Source organism: Martes martes (assembly GCF_963455335.1).
Source record: "Martes martes genome assembly, chromosome: Y".
NCBI classification, from domain to species: Eukaryota; Metazoa; Chordata; class Mammalia; order Carnivora; family Mustelidae; genus Martes; species Martes martes.
Window position 1 is genome coordinate 15,688,603 of NC_137907.1, and position 11,098 is coordinate 15,699,700.

The window sequence follows — 11,098 nt, forward strand, 5'->3', positions numbered from 1 at the left end:
ACCTATGATACTCACCCTGACTTTAGATGCTGGAGATCTCGATTCAGCCACTGCAGAAAGGGCCTGCCGTGCCCTCAGCCCCAAACCTAAACCTAGCTTGTTTTCAGACTTCCTTCCTCACACTCCTGGCCCACAAGCCCTCCAGACTGGGAATTCTAAAGCCACAATGCAGCACTCTGCCTGCCCAGCAGAAGAAAAACTTTGCCCTATGGGGCTGCCCAGAAACGCCCAAGGAGGATCAATCTGAATGACCCTCGACCACACCCCAATTTGATAGGTGGCCCTGGGCACTAAAGCTCTGTTGGACACAGCCTGAGCCCAGATCTCCCTACAGACACCCAGACAGCTGGCCACACACCCAGCCCATGGACCCACCATAGCCATAGGCCATTATCTCTTCCCAAACTGGGTTTTCAGGCATCTGAACATAGACCTTATCTACAATCCCTGCACAAGGGGTAACCTGATGAACAAATAAGAACTCCTCCTTCTGATGGCAGGAAACCTTGGTATTGGCATGGTGTCAAACCTTCAGGGAGAGGAATTCTGCATGGCCCATGAAACCACACCCATACATGAAGGCCGCCTTGGGCACAAACAAGAATTGTGACCCTCAGTGGGAGCCCATGTTCAAATGAGGCCTCTCAGTCCCTGGATGGAGAGACCTCATATGGGGCTTGCCATGCCCCCAGACCCCAATCCTAAACAGAGGTCAGGTTTTCCAGTCGCCTGTACCCAGGGTATTGCTTTGGAATCCCACTTTTGGAGGGACATCTGAAGCAGAAGACAAGACTCCTCCCTTCCCACAGAATCACCCCTAACTCTTGGGATCCAGGCCAAATCCCCAGAGAGGGAAACTTGTCCATGGCCCAGGAGGCCACCGCTACATTCCACGGGCATCCGTGACACAAACTCCAGAGACAAAATCCTGAACAATCGTCACAAACTCGCTGTTATTTCATATCCCAAGGAGCTCCCCTCACGGTTGGTAGATCGGGCCTGTCATACCCTTGGACCGAAACTTAAGCCGGGTTTGTGTTTTCAGACTTCTTTCCCCATAACTCTGGCCCACACAGCCTCAAGTCAAGGGCCTCTGGAGCCACACCACAGGACTGTGCCTCTCCTTTCCAAGGAAACTGTGCCCATTCCATTGGCCACAAACCTACAGAATGGGAGAAACCTCCAAGTCCTCCGAGGTAATCACAATAATGTAGGCCGCCCTAGATAAACAGGGGTTTCTGACACAAGCTGAAAAACTACCTACACTCAGACATGCAGACAGATATCACCAGAGACAGAAGATTGAACCGGAGAGGCCCCTAGGTCCGAAACTGAACCCTCACTTTGGTTTCCAGGTGTCACTCCTCAGAGGTCTGGTTTTGAATACCAGCATATGGGGGTTTCCTGAGGCACCAAACAGAACAACTCTTGTCTCCACATAGGAAGCTTGCAGTTTGGAGCTTTGTCAAACCCTCCAGGTAGGAGCATCCTGCAGGACCCCTGAGCCACCGCCATATTTCAAGGTCTGAATGGACACAAACCCACATTATGACCCATCCTCATAGAGTCCATGTCAACAAAGCCCCCTGGGTAGCTCACCCTGGAACCAGCAGATCGAACGTGCCTTGTCGTTAGGAGCCAAGTGGAATGCGAGGTAGGGTGTCCAGGCATCCATCCTTAGAACCCTGCTCTGGTGTATTTCCATATGGTTCGCCCAGGAACTGTCAAACAGGACTTGAATGTACCCCAGAAGGAAACCTTGCAGTTTTTTAAAAGCTAACAACCCCCAGCGTGGGAAAACCTCCATGGCCTCATGAGGCACCACTTCATGAAGGAGCCATCATGGACCCCAAACTCCAGCCAGAGCCAACATCTGATACATGCCCTGACTTCAGATGCAGGAGATTTCGATTCAGCTTCTGCAGAGTGGGCCTGCCATGCCCTTGGACCCAAACCTAACCCTACCTTGTGTTTTCAGACTTCCTTCCTCACAATCTTGGCCCACAAGCCCTCCAGATTGGGAATTCCAGAGCCACAACATAGTACTCTGCCTGCCCACCAGAAGAAAAACGTTGCCCTAAGGGATTTTCAGAATCCCCAAATGAGGATCAAACTGCACGGCCCTCGAATGCACCCCAACTTAACAGGCTGCCACCGGACGGACACCCAGACACCTGACCGCACATCTAGAATATTGGACCCGCCATGGCATTAGGCCGTCATCTCTTCCCAAACTGGTTCTGAACATAGACCTTATCTCCAGTCCCTGCACAGGGGGGAACCTGATGCACAAGTCAGAACTCCTCCTTTCCCATGGAAGGAAACCTTGCTTTTGGCATGGTGTCAAACCTTCAGCATAGGAGAAACCTGTATGGCCCATGAGCCCATGCCCATGCATGAAGTCTGCCTTGGGCACAAACATGCATTGTGACCCTCAGCGTAAGCCACATTTTCAAGTAATGCCATTCAGTGGCTGGAGCAAGAGCCTGCATATGGGGCTTGCCGTGCCCCTAGGTCCCGAATCCAAACCAGAAGTCGCGTTTTCCAGTGGTCCATACCCAGGGCCCTGCTCTGGAATCCCTCTTTTAGAAGGAAACCTGAGGCAGAGAACAGGACTCCTCCCTTCCCACAGAATGACCCCAAATTCTTGGGAGGCGGACCAAGTCCCCAGAGAGGGAGACACATCTAGGGCCCATGAGGCCACCCCGCCATTCCATGGCCATCCCTGACACAAAATCCAGAGACAAAAGCCTGAGCAACCGCCTCACACTTGCCCTTCTTTCATATCCTGAGGAGCTCCCCTCATGGTCTGTAGATCGGGCCTGCCATACCTTCGGTCCCAAACATAAGCCGAGTTTGTCTTTTCAGAATTCTGTCACCACAGCCCTGCCCCACACACCCTCCAGGCTGGGGCCTCTGAAGCCATCCCGCAAGACTGTGCCTGCCCCTCCAAGGAAACTGTACCCACCCCATTGGCCACAGCCCTAAAGATTAGGAGAACCTCCATGGCCCCCGAGGCCATCCCAATAATGGAGGCCACGCTAGACCAAGAGGGGCATTCTGACACAAACTACCTTCACTCAGACACGCAGACAGATGTACCCAGAGACAGAAGATTGAAACTGTCAGGCACCTAGGCCCGAATCTGAACCCTAGCTTTGGTCTCCAGGCGTCTCTTCTCAGAGGCCTGGTTTCGAATACCAGCATATGGGGGGGTTCCTGAGGTAACAAACAGAACAGCTCTGGTCTCAACATGGGAAGCTTGCTCTTTGGAGATGTGTCAAACCCTCTGAGTGGAGAGTCCTGCAGGGCACCTGAGCAACCGTGCATTCCAAGGTCTCCATGGAAAGAATCCCACATTATGACCCATCCTCAGGAGAGTCCATTTCAACTCAGGCCCCTGGGTAGCTCGCCCCAGAGCCAGCAGATCGAACCTGCCTTGTCGCTTGGAGCGAAATGGAATGTGAGGTTGGGTGTCCAGGCATTCCTCCTTAGAACCCAGCTCTTGAGTCTTTCCATATGGGTCGTCCTGGTGCCATCCAACAGGACTCAACTGTCCTGCAGAAGGAAACCCTGCGGTTTGGAGCAGCTCACAAGCTCCAGTGTGCAAAAAACCTCCATGGCCTCATGAGGCACCTCTTCATGAAGGGGCCATTATGGACACAAACTCCAGCCTGAGCCAACGTCTGATATTCCTCTGACTTCAGATGCAGGAGATCTCGATTCAGCCTCTGCTAAGTGGGCCTGCTGTGCCCTCCACCCCAAACCTAATCCTAGCTTGTGTTTTAAGACTTCTGACCTCACACTCCTGGCCCAGAACCCCTCGCGAGTGGGAATTCCTGAGCTACAACACAGCACTCTGCCAGTCCACCAGTAGAAAAAAGTTTCCCTATGGGGTTGCCCAGAAATCCCCAATGAGGATCAATCTGCACGGCCCTCGACAGCAGCCCAATTTCATATGCTGGCCTGGGCACTAGTGCTCTGTTGGGCACAGCCTAATCCCAGGCCTCCCAACAGAGACAGCTGGCTGCACACCCAGTACATTGGACCTGCCATGGCCTTAGGCCGTTATCTCTTGCCAACCTGGGTTTTCAGGCATCTGAACCTAGACCCTAGACCTTATCTCCAATCTTTGCACAGGGGGGAACTTGATGCACAAATCAGAACTCCTTCCCCATGACAGGAAACCTTGCTGCTGGCATGGTGTCAAACCTTCAGCATAGGAGAAACCTGCATGGCCCAGGAGGCCTTGCCCATGCTTGAGGGCTCCCTTAGTCACAAACACACGTTGTGACTCTCAGGAAGAGCCCAGTGATCAAGTAAGGCCTCTCAGTGGCTTGAGCAAGAGCCTGCATATGGGGATTGCCATGCCCCTAGGCTTCCAATGCTAACTAGAGGTCGGATATTCCAGGGACCCGTACCCAGGGCTCTGCTCTGGAATCCCTCTTTTGGAGGGACATCTGAGGCAGAAAACAGGATTCCTTCCTACCCACAGAATGACCTTAAACTCTTGTGAGCTGGGCCAAATCCCCAGAGAGGGAGACTGGTCCCTGGCCCATGACACCACCCCTACATTCCATGGCCATTCTTGACACAAAATCAAGAGACAAAAGCCTGAGCGACTGCCTTACCCTCGCCCTTCAATCATATATCAAGGAGCTCTCCTCATGGTCTATAGATCGGGCCTGCCATACCCTCAGCCCCAAACCTAAGCCGAGTTTGTCTTTTCAGAATTCTGTCCCCATTGCCCTGCCCCACACACCCTCCAGGCTGGGGCCTCTGGAGCCACACCTCAGTACTGTGCCTGTCCTCTCCAAGGAAACTGTGCCCATTCCATTGGCCACAGCCCTACAGATTAGAAAAACATCCAGGCCCCCGAGGCCATCCCAATAGTGTAGGTCGCCCTTTACAAACAAGGGCATTCTGACACAAGCTGAGCATCTACCTCCACTCAGACACGCAGGCAGATATCACCAGAGACATAAGAAGCCTAGGCCTGAATCTGACTCCTAGCTTTTGTTTCCAGGCATCTGTCCTCAGAGGGCTGGTTTAGAATACCAGCATATGGGGGTTTCCTGAGGCACCAAACAGAACACCTCCCATCTCCCCATAGGACGCTTGCTCTTTGGAGCAGTGTCAAACCCTCTGAGTGGAGAGTCCTGCAGGGCACCTGAGCAACCACGCATCCATTTTCTCCATGGATAGAAACCCGCATTATGACCCACCCTCATGAGAGTCCATTTCAACTCAGGTCCCTGGTAGCTCGCCCCAGAGCCAGCAGATCGAACCTGCCTTGTCGCTAGGAACGAATGGTAATGTGAGGTGGGGTTTCCGGGCATCTATCCTTAGAACTCTGCTCACGAGTCTTTCCCTATATGGTGACCTGGAGCCACCCAATAGGACTCTACTGTCCCGTAGAAGGAAACCTTGTGGTTTGGAGCACCTCACAACCCCCAGTGTGGGAAAACCTCCATGGCCTCATGAGCCCCGCCCCCCCTTTCATGAAGGGGCCATCATGGACACAAACTCCAGCCTCAGTCATCGTCTGATACTCACCCTGACTTCAGATCCAGGACATCTCTATTCAGACTCTGGAGAGTGGGTCACTCATGCCCTCAGCCCCAAACTTTACCGCTGCTTGTGTCTTCAGACATCAGTCCTCACACTCCTGGCCCACAAGCCCTCCATATTGGGAAATCCAAAGCCAGAATGCAGCACTCCTCCTGCACACCAGAAGAAAAAATTTTCCCTATGGGCTGCCCACAAAACCAATTGAAGATCAACCTGCACGGCCCTTGACCGCACCCCAATTTCATACGCTACCCTGGGAACTAATGCTCTGTCTGACAGAGCCTGAACCCAGACCTCCCAACAGACATCCAGAAAGCTGGCTGCACACGCAGCACGTCAGACCGGGCATGGCCTTCGGCTATCATCTCTTCCCAATCTGGGTTTTCAGGCATCTGAACCTAGATCTTATCTCCAATCCCTGCACAGTGGGGAACCTGATGCACATATCAGAACTCCTCCTTTCCCATGGGAGGAAAACTTGCTGTTGGCAAGGTGTCCAACCTTCATGGTAGGAGATACCTGCATGGCCCATGAGGCCACACCCATGTTTGAGGGCTACCTTGGGCACAAACATGCATTGTGACCCTCATCGTGAGCCACGTGTTCAAGTAAGGCCTCTCAGTGGCTGGGTTAAGAGCCTGCATATGGGGCATTCCAAGCCCCTTGGCCACCAATCCTAATCAGAGGTAGGGTTTTCCAGTGGCCTGTATCCAGGGCTCTGCTCTGGAATCCCTTTTTTTTTGGTACCTGGGAGGCAGAAAAGAATGACCAATGAATGACCCCAAACTCTTGGGAGCCAGGCTAAATCCCCAGAGAGGGAGACTCGTCCATGGCCCATTACGCCAGCCCTACATTCCACGGCCATCCTTGACACAGAATCCAGAGAGAAAAGCCTGAGTGACCTCCTCACACTCGCCCTTCTTTCATATCCTGAGGAGCTTCCTTCACGGTCTGTAGATCGGGCCTGCCATACCCTCGGCCCCCAATCCTAAATCGAGTTTGTGTTTTAAGACTTCTGTTCCCACAGCCCTGGCCCACACACCCTCCAGGCTAGGATTTCTGGAGCCACACCGCAGGACTGTGCCTGCCGACTCCATGGAAACTGTGCCAATTAAATTGGCCACAGCCCTACAGATTAGGAGAAACGTCCAAGACCCCCGAGGCTATCCCAATATTTGAGGTCATCCTGTACAAACTGGGGCATTCTGACACAAGCTGGGCAACCTCTTTCACTCAGACACACAGACAGATGTCCCCAGAGACAGAAGATTGAACCAGACAGGCCCCTAGGCCTGAATCTAAACCCTAACTTTGGTTTCCAGGAGTATCTCCTCAGAGGCTTGGTTTCGAATACCAGCAATGGGAGTTTGCTGAGGCATCAAACAGAACACCTCTCATCTCCACATGGGAAGGGTGCTCCTTAAAGCTGTGTCAAACCCTCTGGGTAGGAGAATCCTGCAGGGCCCCTGAGCCACCGCCACATTCCAAGGTCTCCATGGACACACACCCACATTAGGACCCATCTTCAGGAGAGTCCATTTCAACTCAGCCCCCTTGGAAGCTCACCCCAGAGCCAGCAGATTGAACCTGCCTTGTTGTTATGGAGCCAATGGGAATGCGAGTGGGGTGTCCAGGCATCCAAACTTAGAACCCTGCTCTCAAGTCTTTCTGTATTGGGCGTCCTGGAGTCATCCAACAGGACTCATCTGTCTCACAGAAGGAAACCTTGCAGTTTGGGGCATCTCATAACCTGGGCACGAACCCTTGCCTGCTTTCTAGCCTTCAGTTTCCAGGGTCTTGTACCTCGGGTCCTCCAACTGGGGAACCCTGATTACCATGCCATGAGTCCCCCTGCCACCCCGGCTCAAATGGTGCCTTTTGGAGCTGCGCACAAGCATCCGAGTGAGAGATACATTTGTGCCCCCACTGAGGCCAGCCCCATTCTTAAGCGCCCCAATAGCCTGAAAAGTTGGAGGTGGATGCCCAGCCACAACTCCTCCCTCAACTCTGCTCTGGGAAAGCTCCCCTGTGCCAGGGCCCCCTGGGTGGGCTGCGTCATCTTGGTGTATTTTCCCAGTGGCTGCTACATGCACCAAGTGAGAAAGGGCCCTCGGCCCCGCGTGACAGGGCAGTCTGCAGGGCTGCCCAACGCCAGCCAATTCTCACGAGCGTTCTGACCAAAACCCAATTTGGGCAAAACGCTCATGAGAATTGGCTGGAAAACAGCCAGCAAACTCACTCCGGGCACTGCACGTCTACAGAGCCACGGTCTGGGCCTGGCCCGGGATCCCCAGTGGTCGTGTCTGAACCCTGCCAGAAAGCCCTCCAAGAGTCAGGCACAGGTAAGGCTGATGCCTCCTGCTCCTCTGCCTCTGGGGGTCCCCTCCCAGGTGCTGGCAAATGGGTCCAGAACTGCCCCAAGGCCTGGGCATGACCATCGCCTGCTTTCTCAGCCTTCAGTTTCCAGGTCCTGTGCCTCGGGGCCTCCAACTGAGGAACACTGTGTCCCGCGCCACGAGTCCCCCTACCACCCCAGCCTAAACCGTGCCTTTCAGCATTTCAGAGAACCCTCGGAGCGAAGAAACCTTCATGCCCAGGTCAGCCACATCATTGGGCGCCCCAGCTGCCCGAAAATTCATAGGCAGATGCCCAGCCACAACCCCTTGTTCAACTCTGCTCAGGGAAAGCTCCCCTGTGCCGAGGCACAGTGTCATCTCGGTGTCATCTCGGCGTGTTTTCCCGGTGGCTGCCACATGTCCTGAGTGAGAAAGGGCCCTCAGCCATGGGGAACAGGGTGGTCTGCAGGGCTTCCCAATGCCAGCCAATTCTTACGAGCGTTCTGCCCAAATCGATCCTGATTTGGGCAGAGTGCTCATGAGAATTGGCTGTAAAACGCCCAGTGAACTCCCTCCAGGTGCCACACGTCTGCAGGACTGCCCCCTGGGCCTGGCCCAGGATTCCGAGTGGTGGAGCCCAAACCCCGCCAGAAAGCCCTCTGTGAGTCAGGTGCAAGCAAAGCCAAAGCCTCCTACTCCTCAGCCTCCAAGGGTCCCCTCCGAGGTGCTGGCAGATGGGCCCGAGTCTGCCCCAAGGCCCAGGCATAATCCCTCACCTGCTTTCTCAGCCTTCGGTTTCCAGGGTCCTGTCCCTTGGGCCCTCCTACTGTGGAACCCTGAGTCACGTGCCATGAGTACACTTATGATACCAGTGCAAACAGTGCCTTTCAGAGCTGCGTAGAAGCCTCTGAGTGAGAGATACATTCATGTCCCTATTGAGGCCAGCCCCATCCTTGGGCTCCCCAGACGCCTGAAAAGTTGGAGGCGGATGCCCGGACACAACACCTCCCTCAACTCTGCTCTAGGAAAGCTCCTCTGCGCTGGGTCCTACGGGTAGGAGAATCCTGGGGGGCCCCTGAGTCATTGCCACATTCCAAGGTCTCCATGGACACAAACCCACATAATGACCCATCCTCAGGAGAGTCCATTTCAACTCTGCCCTCTGGGTATCTGGTCCCAGAGCCAGCAGATGGAACCTGCCTTTGTCGCTATGAGACAATTGGAATGCGAGGTGGGGTGTCCAGGCATCCATCCTTAGAATCCTGCTCTCGAGTCTTTCAGTATGGGGGTCTTGGAGCCATCCAACATGACTCGACTCTCCCACAGAAGGGAACCTTGTAGTTCAGAGCAGCTCACATCCCCAGCATGGAAAAGCCTCCAACCTCATGAGACCCCCCTTCATGAATGGGCCATCATGGACACAAACTCCAACCTGAGCCGAAGTCTGATACTAGCCCTGGACAAACACAGGCATTCTGACACAAACTGTGCAACTACCTACACAAAGACACGAAGGCAAATGTCCCCAGAGACAGAAGATTGAACCGGACAGGCCCCTCGGCCTTAATCTGAACCCTAGCTTTGGTTTCCAGGCATCTTTCCTCACAGGACTGGTTTCGAATACCAACAAATGGGCGTTTCCTGAGGCACCAAACAGAACACCTCTCGTCTCCACATGGGAAGCTTGGTCTTTACAGCTGTGTCAAAACCTCTGGGTAGGAGAATCCTGCAGGGACCCTGAGCCACCACCACATTTTAAGGTACCCATGGACACAAACCCACATTATGACCCATCCTCAGGAGAGACCATTTCAACTCAGCCCCCTTGGTAGCTCACCCCAGAGCTAGCAGTTCACCCCAGCCCTGTTGATAGGAGGCAATGGGAATACGGGGTGGGGTGTCCAGGCATCCATCATTAGAACCCTGGTCTCGGGTCTTTCTGTATGGGGCGTCCTGGATCCATCCAAGAGGACTCGACTGTCCCGAAGAATGAAAGCTTGCAGTTTGGAGCAGCTCACAACCCCAAGCGTGGGAAAACCTCCATGGATTCATGAGGCCCCCCCTTCATGAAGGGGCCATCATGGACACAAAATCCAGCGTGAACCAAAGTCTGATACTCGCCCTGACTTCAGATGCAGGAGATCTCGATTCAGCCTCTGCAGAGTGGGCCTGCCATGCCTTTGGCCCCAAACCTAACCCTAGCTTGTGTTTTCAGATTTCCCAAGCCCTCCAGGTTGGGAATTCCAGAGCCACAATGCAGCACTCTGCCTGCCCACCAGGAGAAAAACGTTGCTCTATGGGGCTTCCCAGAAACCCCCAAGGAGGATCAACCTGAATGGCCATCGACTGCTCCCCAATATCATAGGCTGCCCTGGGCACTAATGCTCTGTTGGACACAGCCTGAGCCCAGACCTCCCGACAGACACCCAGACAGCTGGCCCCACACCCAGCACATTGGACCCGCCATGGCCTTAGACCGTCATTTGTTCCCAACCTGTTTTTTCAGGCATCTGAACCTAGACCTTACCTGCAATGCCTGCACAGGGGCAATCCGGATGCACAAATCAGAACTCCTCCTTCCCCATATCAGGAAACCTTGCTGTTTGCAGGGTGTCAAACCTTCAGCATAGGAGAAACCTGCATGGCCCATTAGGCCTCACCCATGCTTGAGGGCCACCCTGGGTATTAACACGCATTGTGACACTCAGCATGAGCCCCGTGTTCAAGTAAGGCCTCTCAGTGGCTGGACCAAGGGCCAACATATGGGGCTTGCCATGCCCCTAGGCCCTCAATCCTAACCAGAGTTCAGGTTTTCCAGTCGCCCTTACCCAGGGCTCTGCTCTGGAGTCCCTGAGGCAGAAAACAGGACTCCACCCTTCCCACAGAATGACCCCAAACTCTTGGGAGCCGGGGAAAATCCCTAGAGAGGGAGACTTGCCCATGGCACTTGAGGCCACCCCTACATTCCACGGTCACCCTGGACACAAAATCTGAGACCAAAGTCTGAGTGACTGACTCACACTCACCTTTCTTTCATATCCCGAGGAGCTCCCCTCACACTCTGTAGATCAGGCCTGCCATTCACTTGTCCCCTAACCTAAGCCGAGTTTGTCTTTTCAGACTTCTGTCTCCACAGCCCTGGCCCACACTCCCTCCAGGCTGGGGCCTCTGGAGCCACACCTCAGGACTGG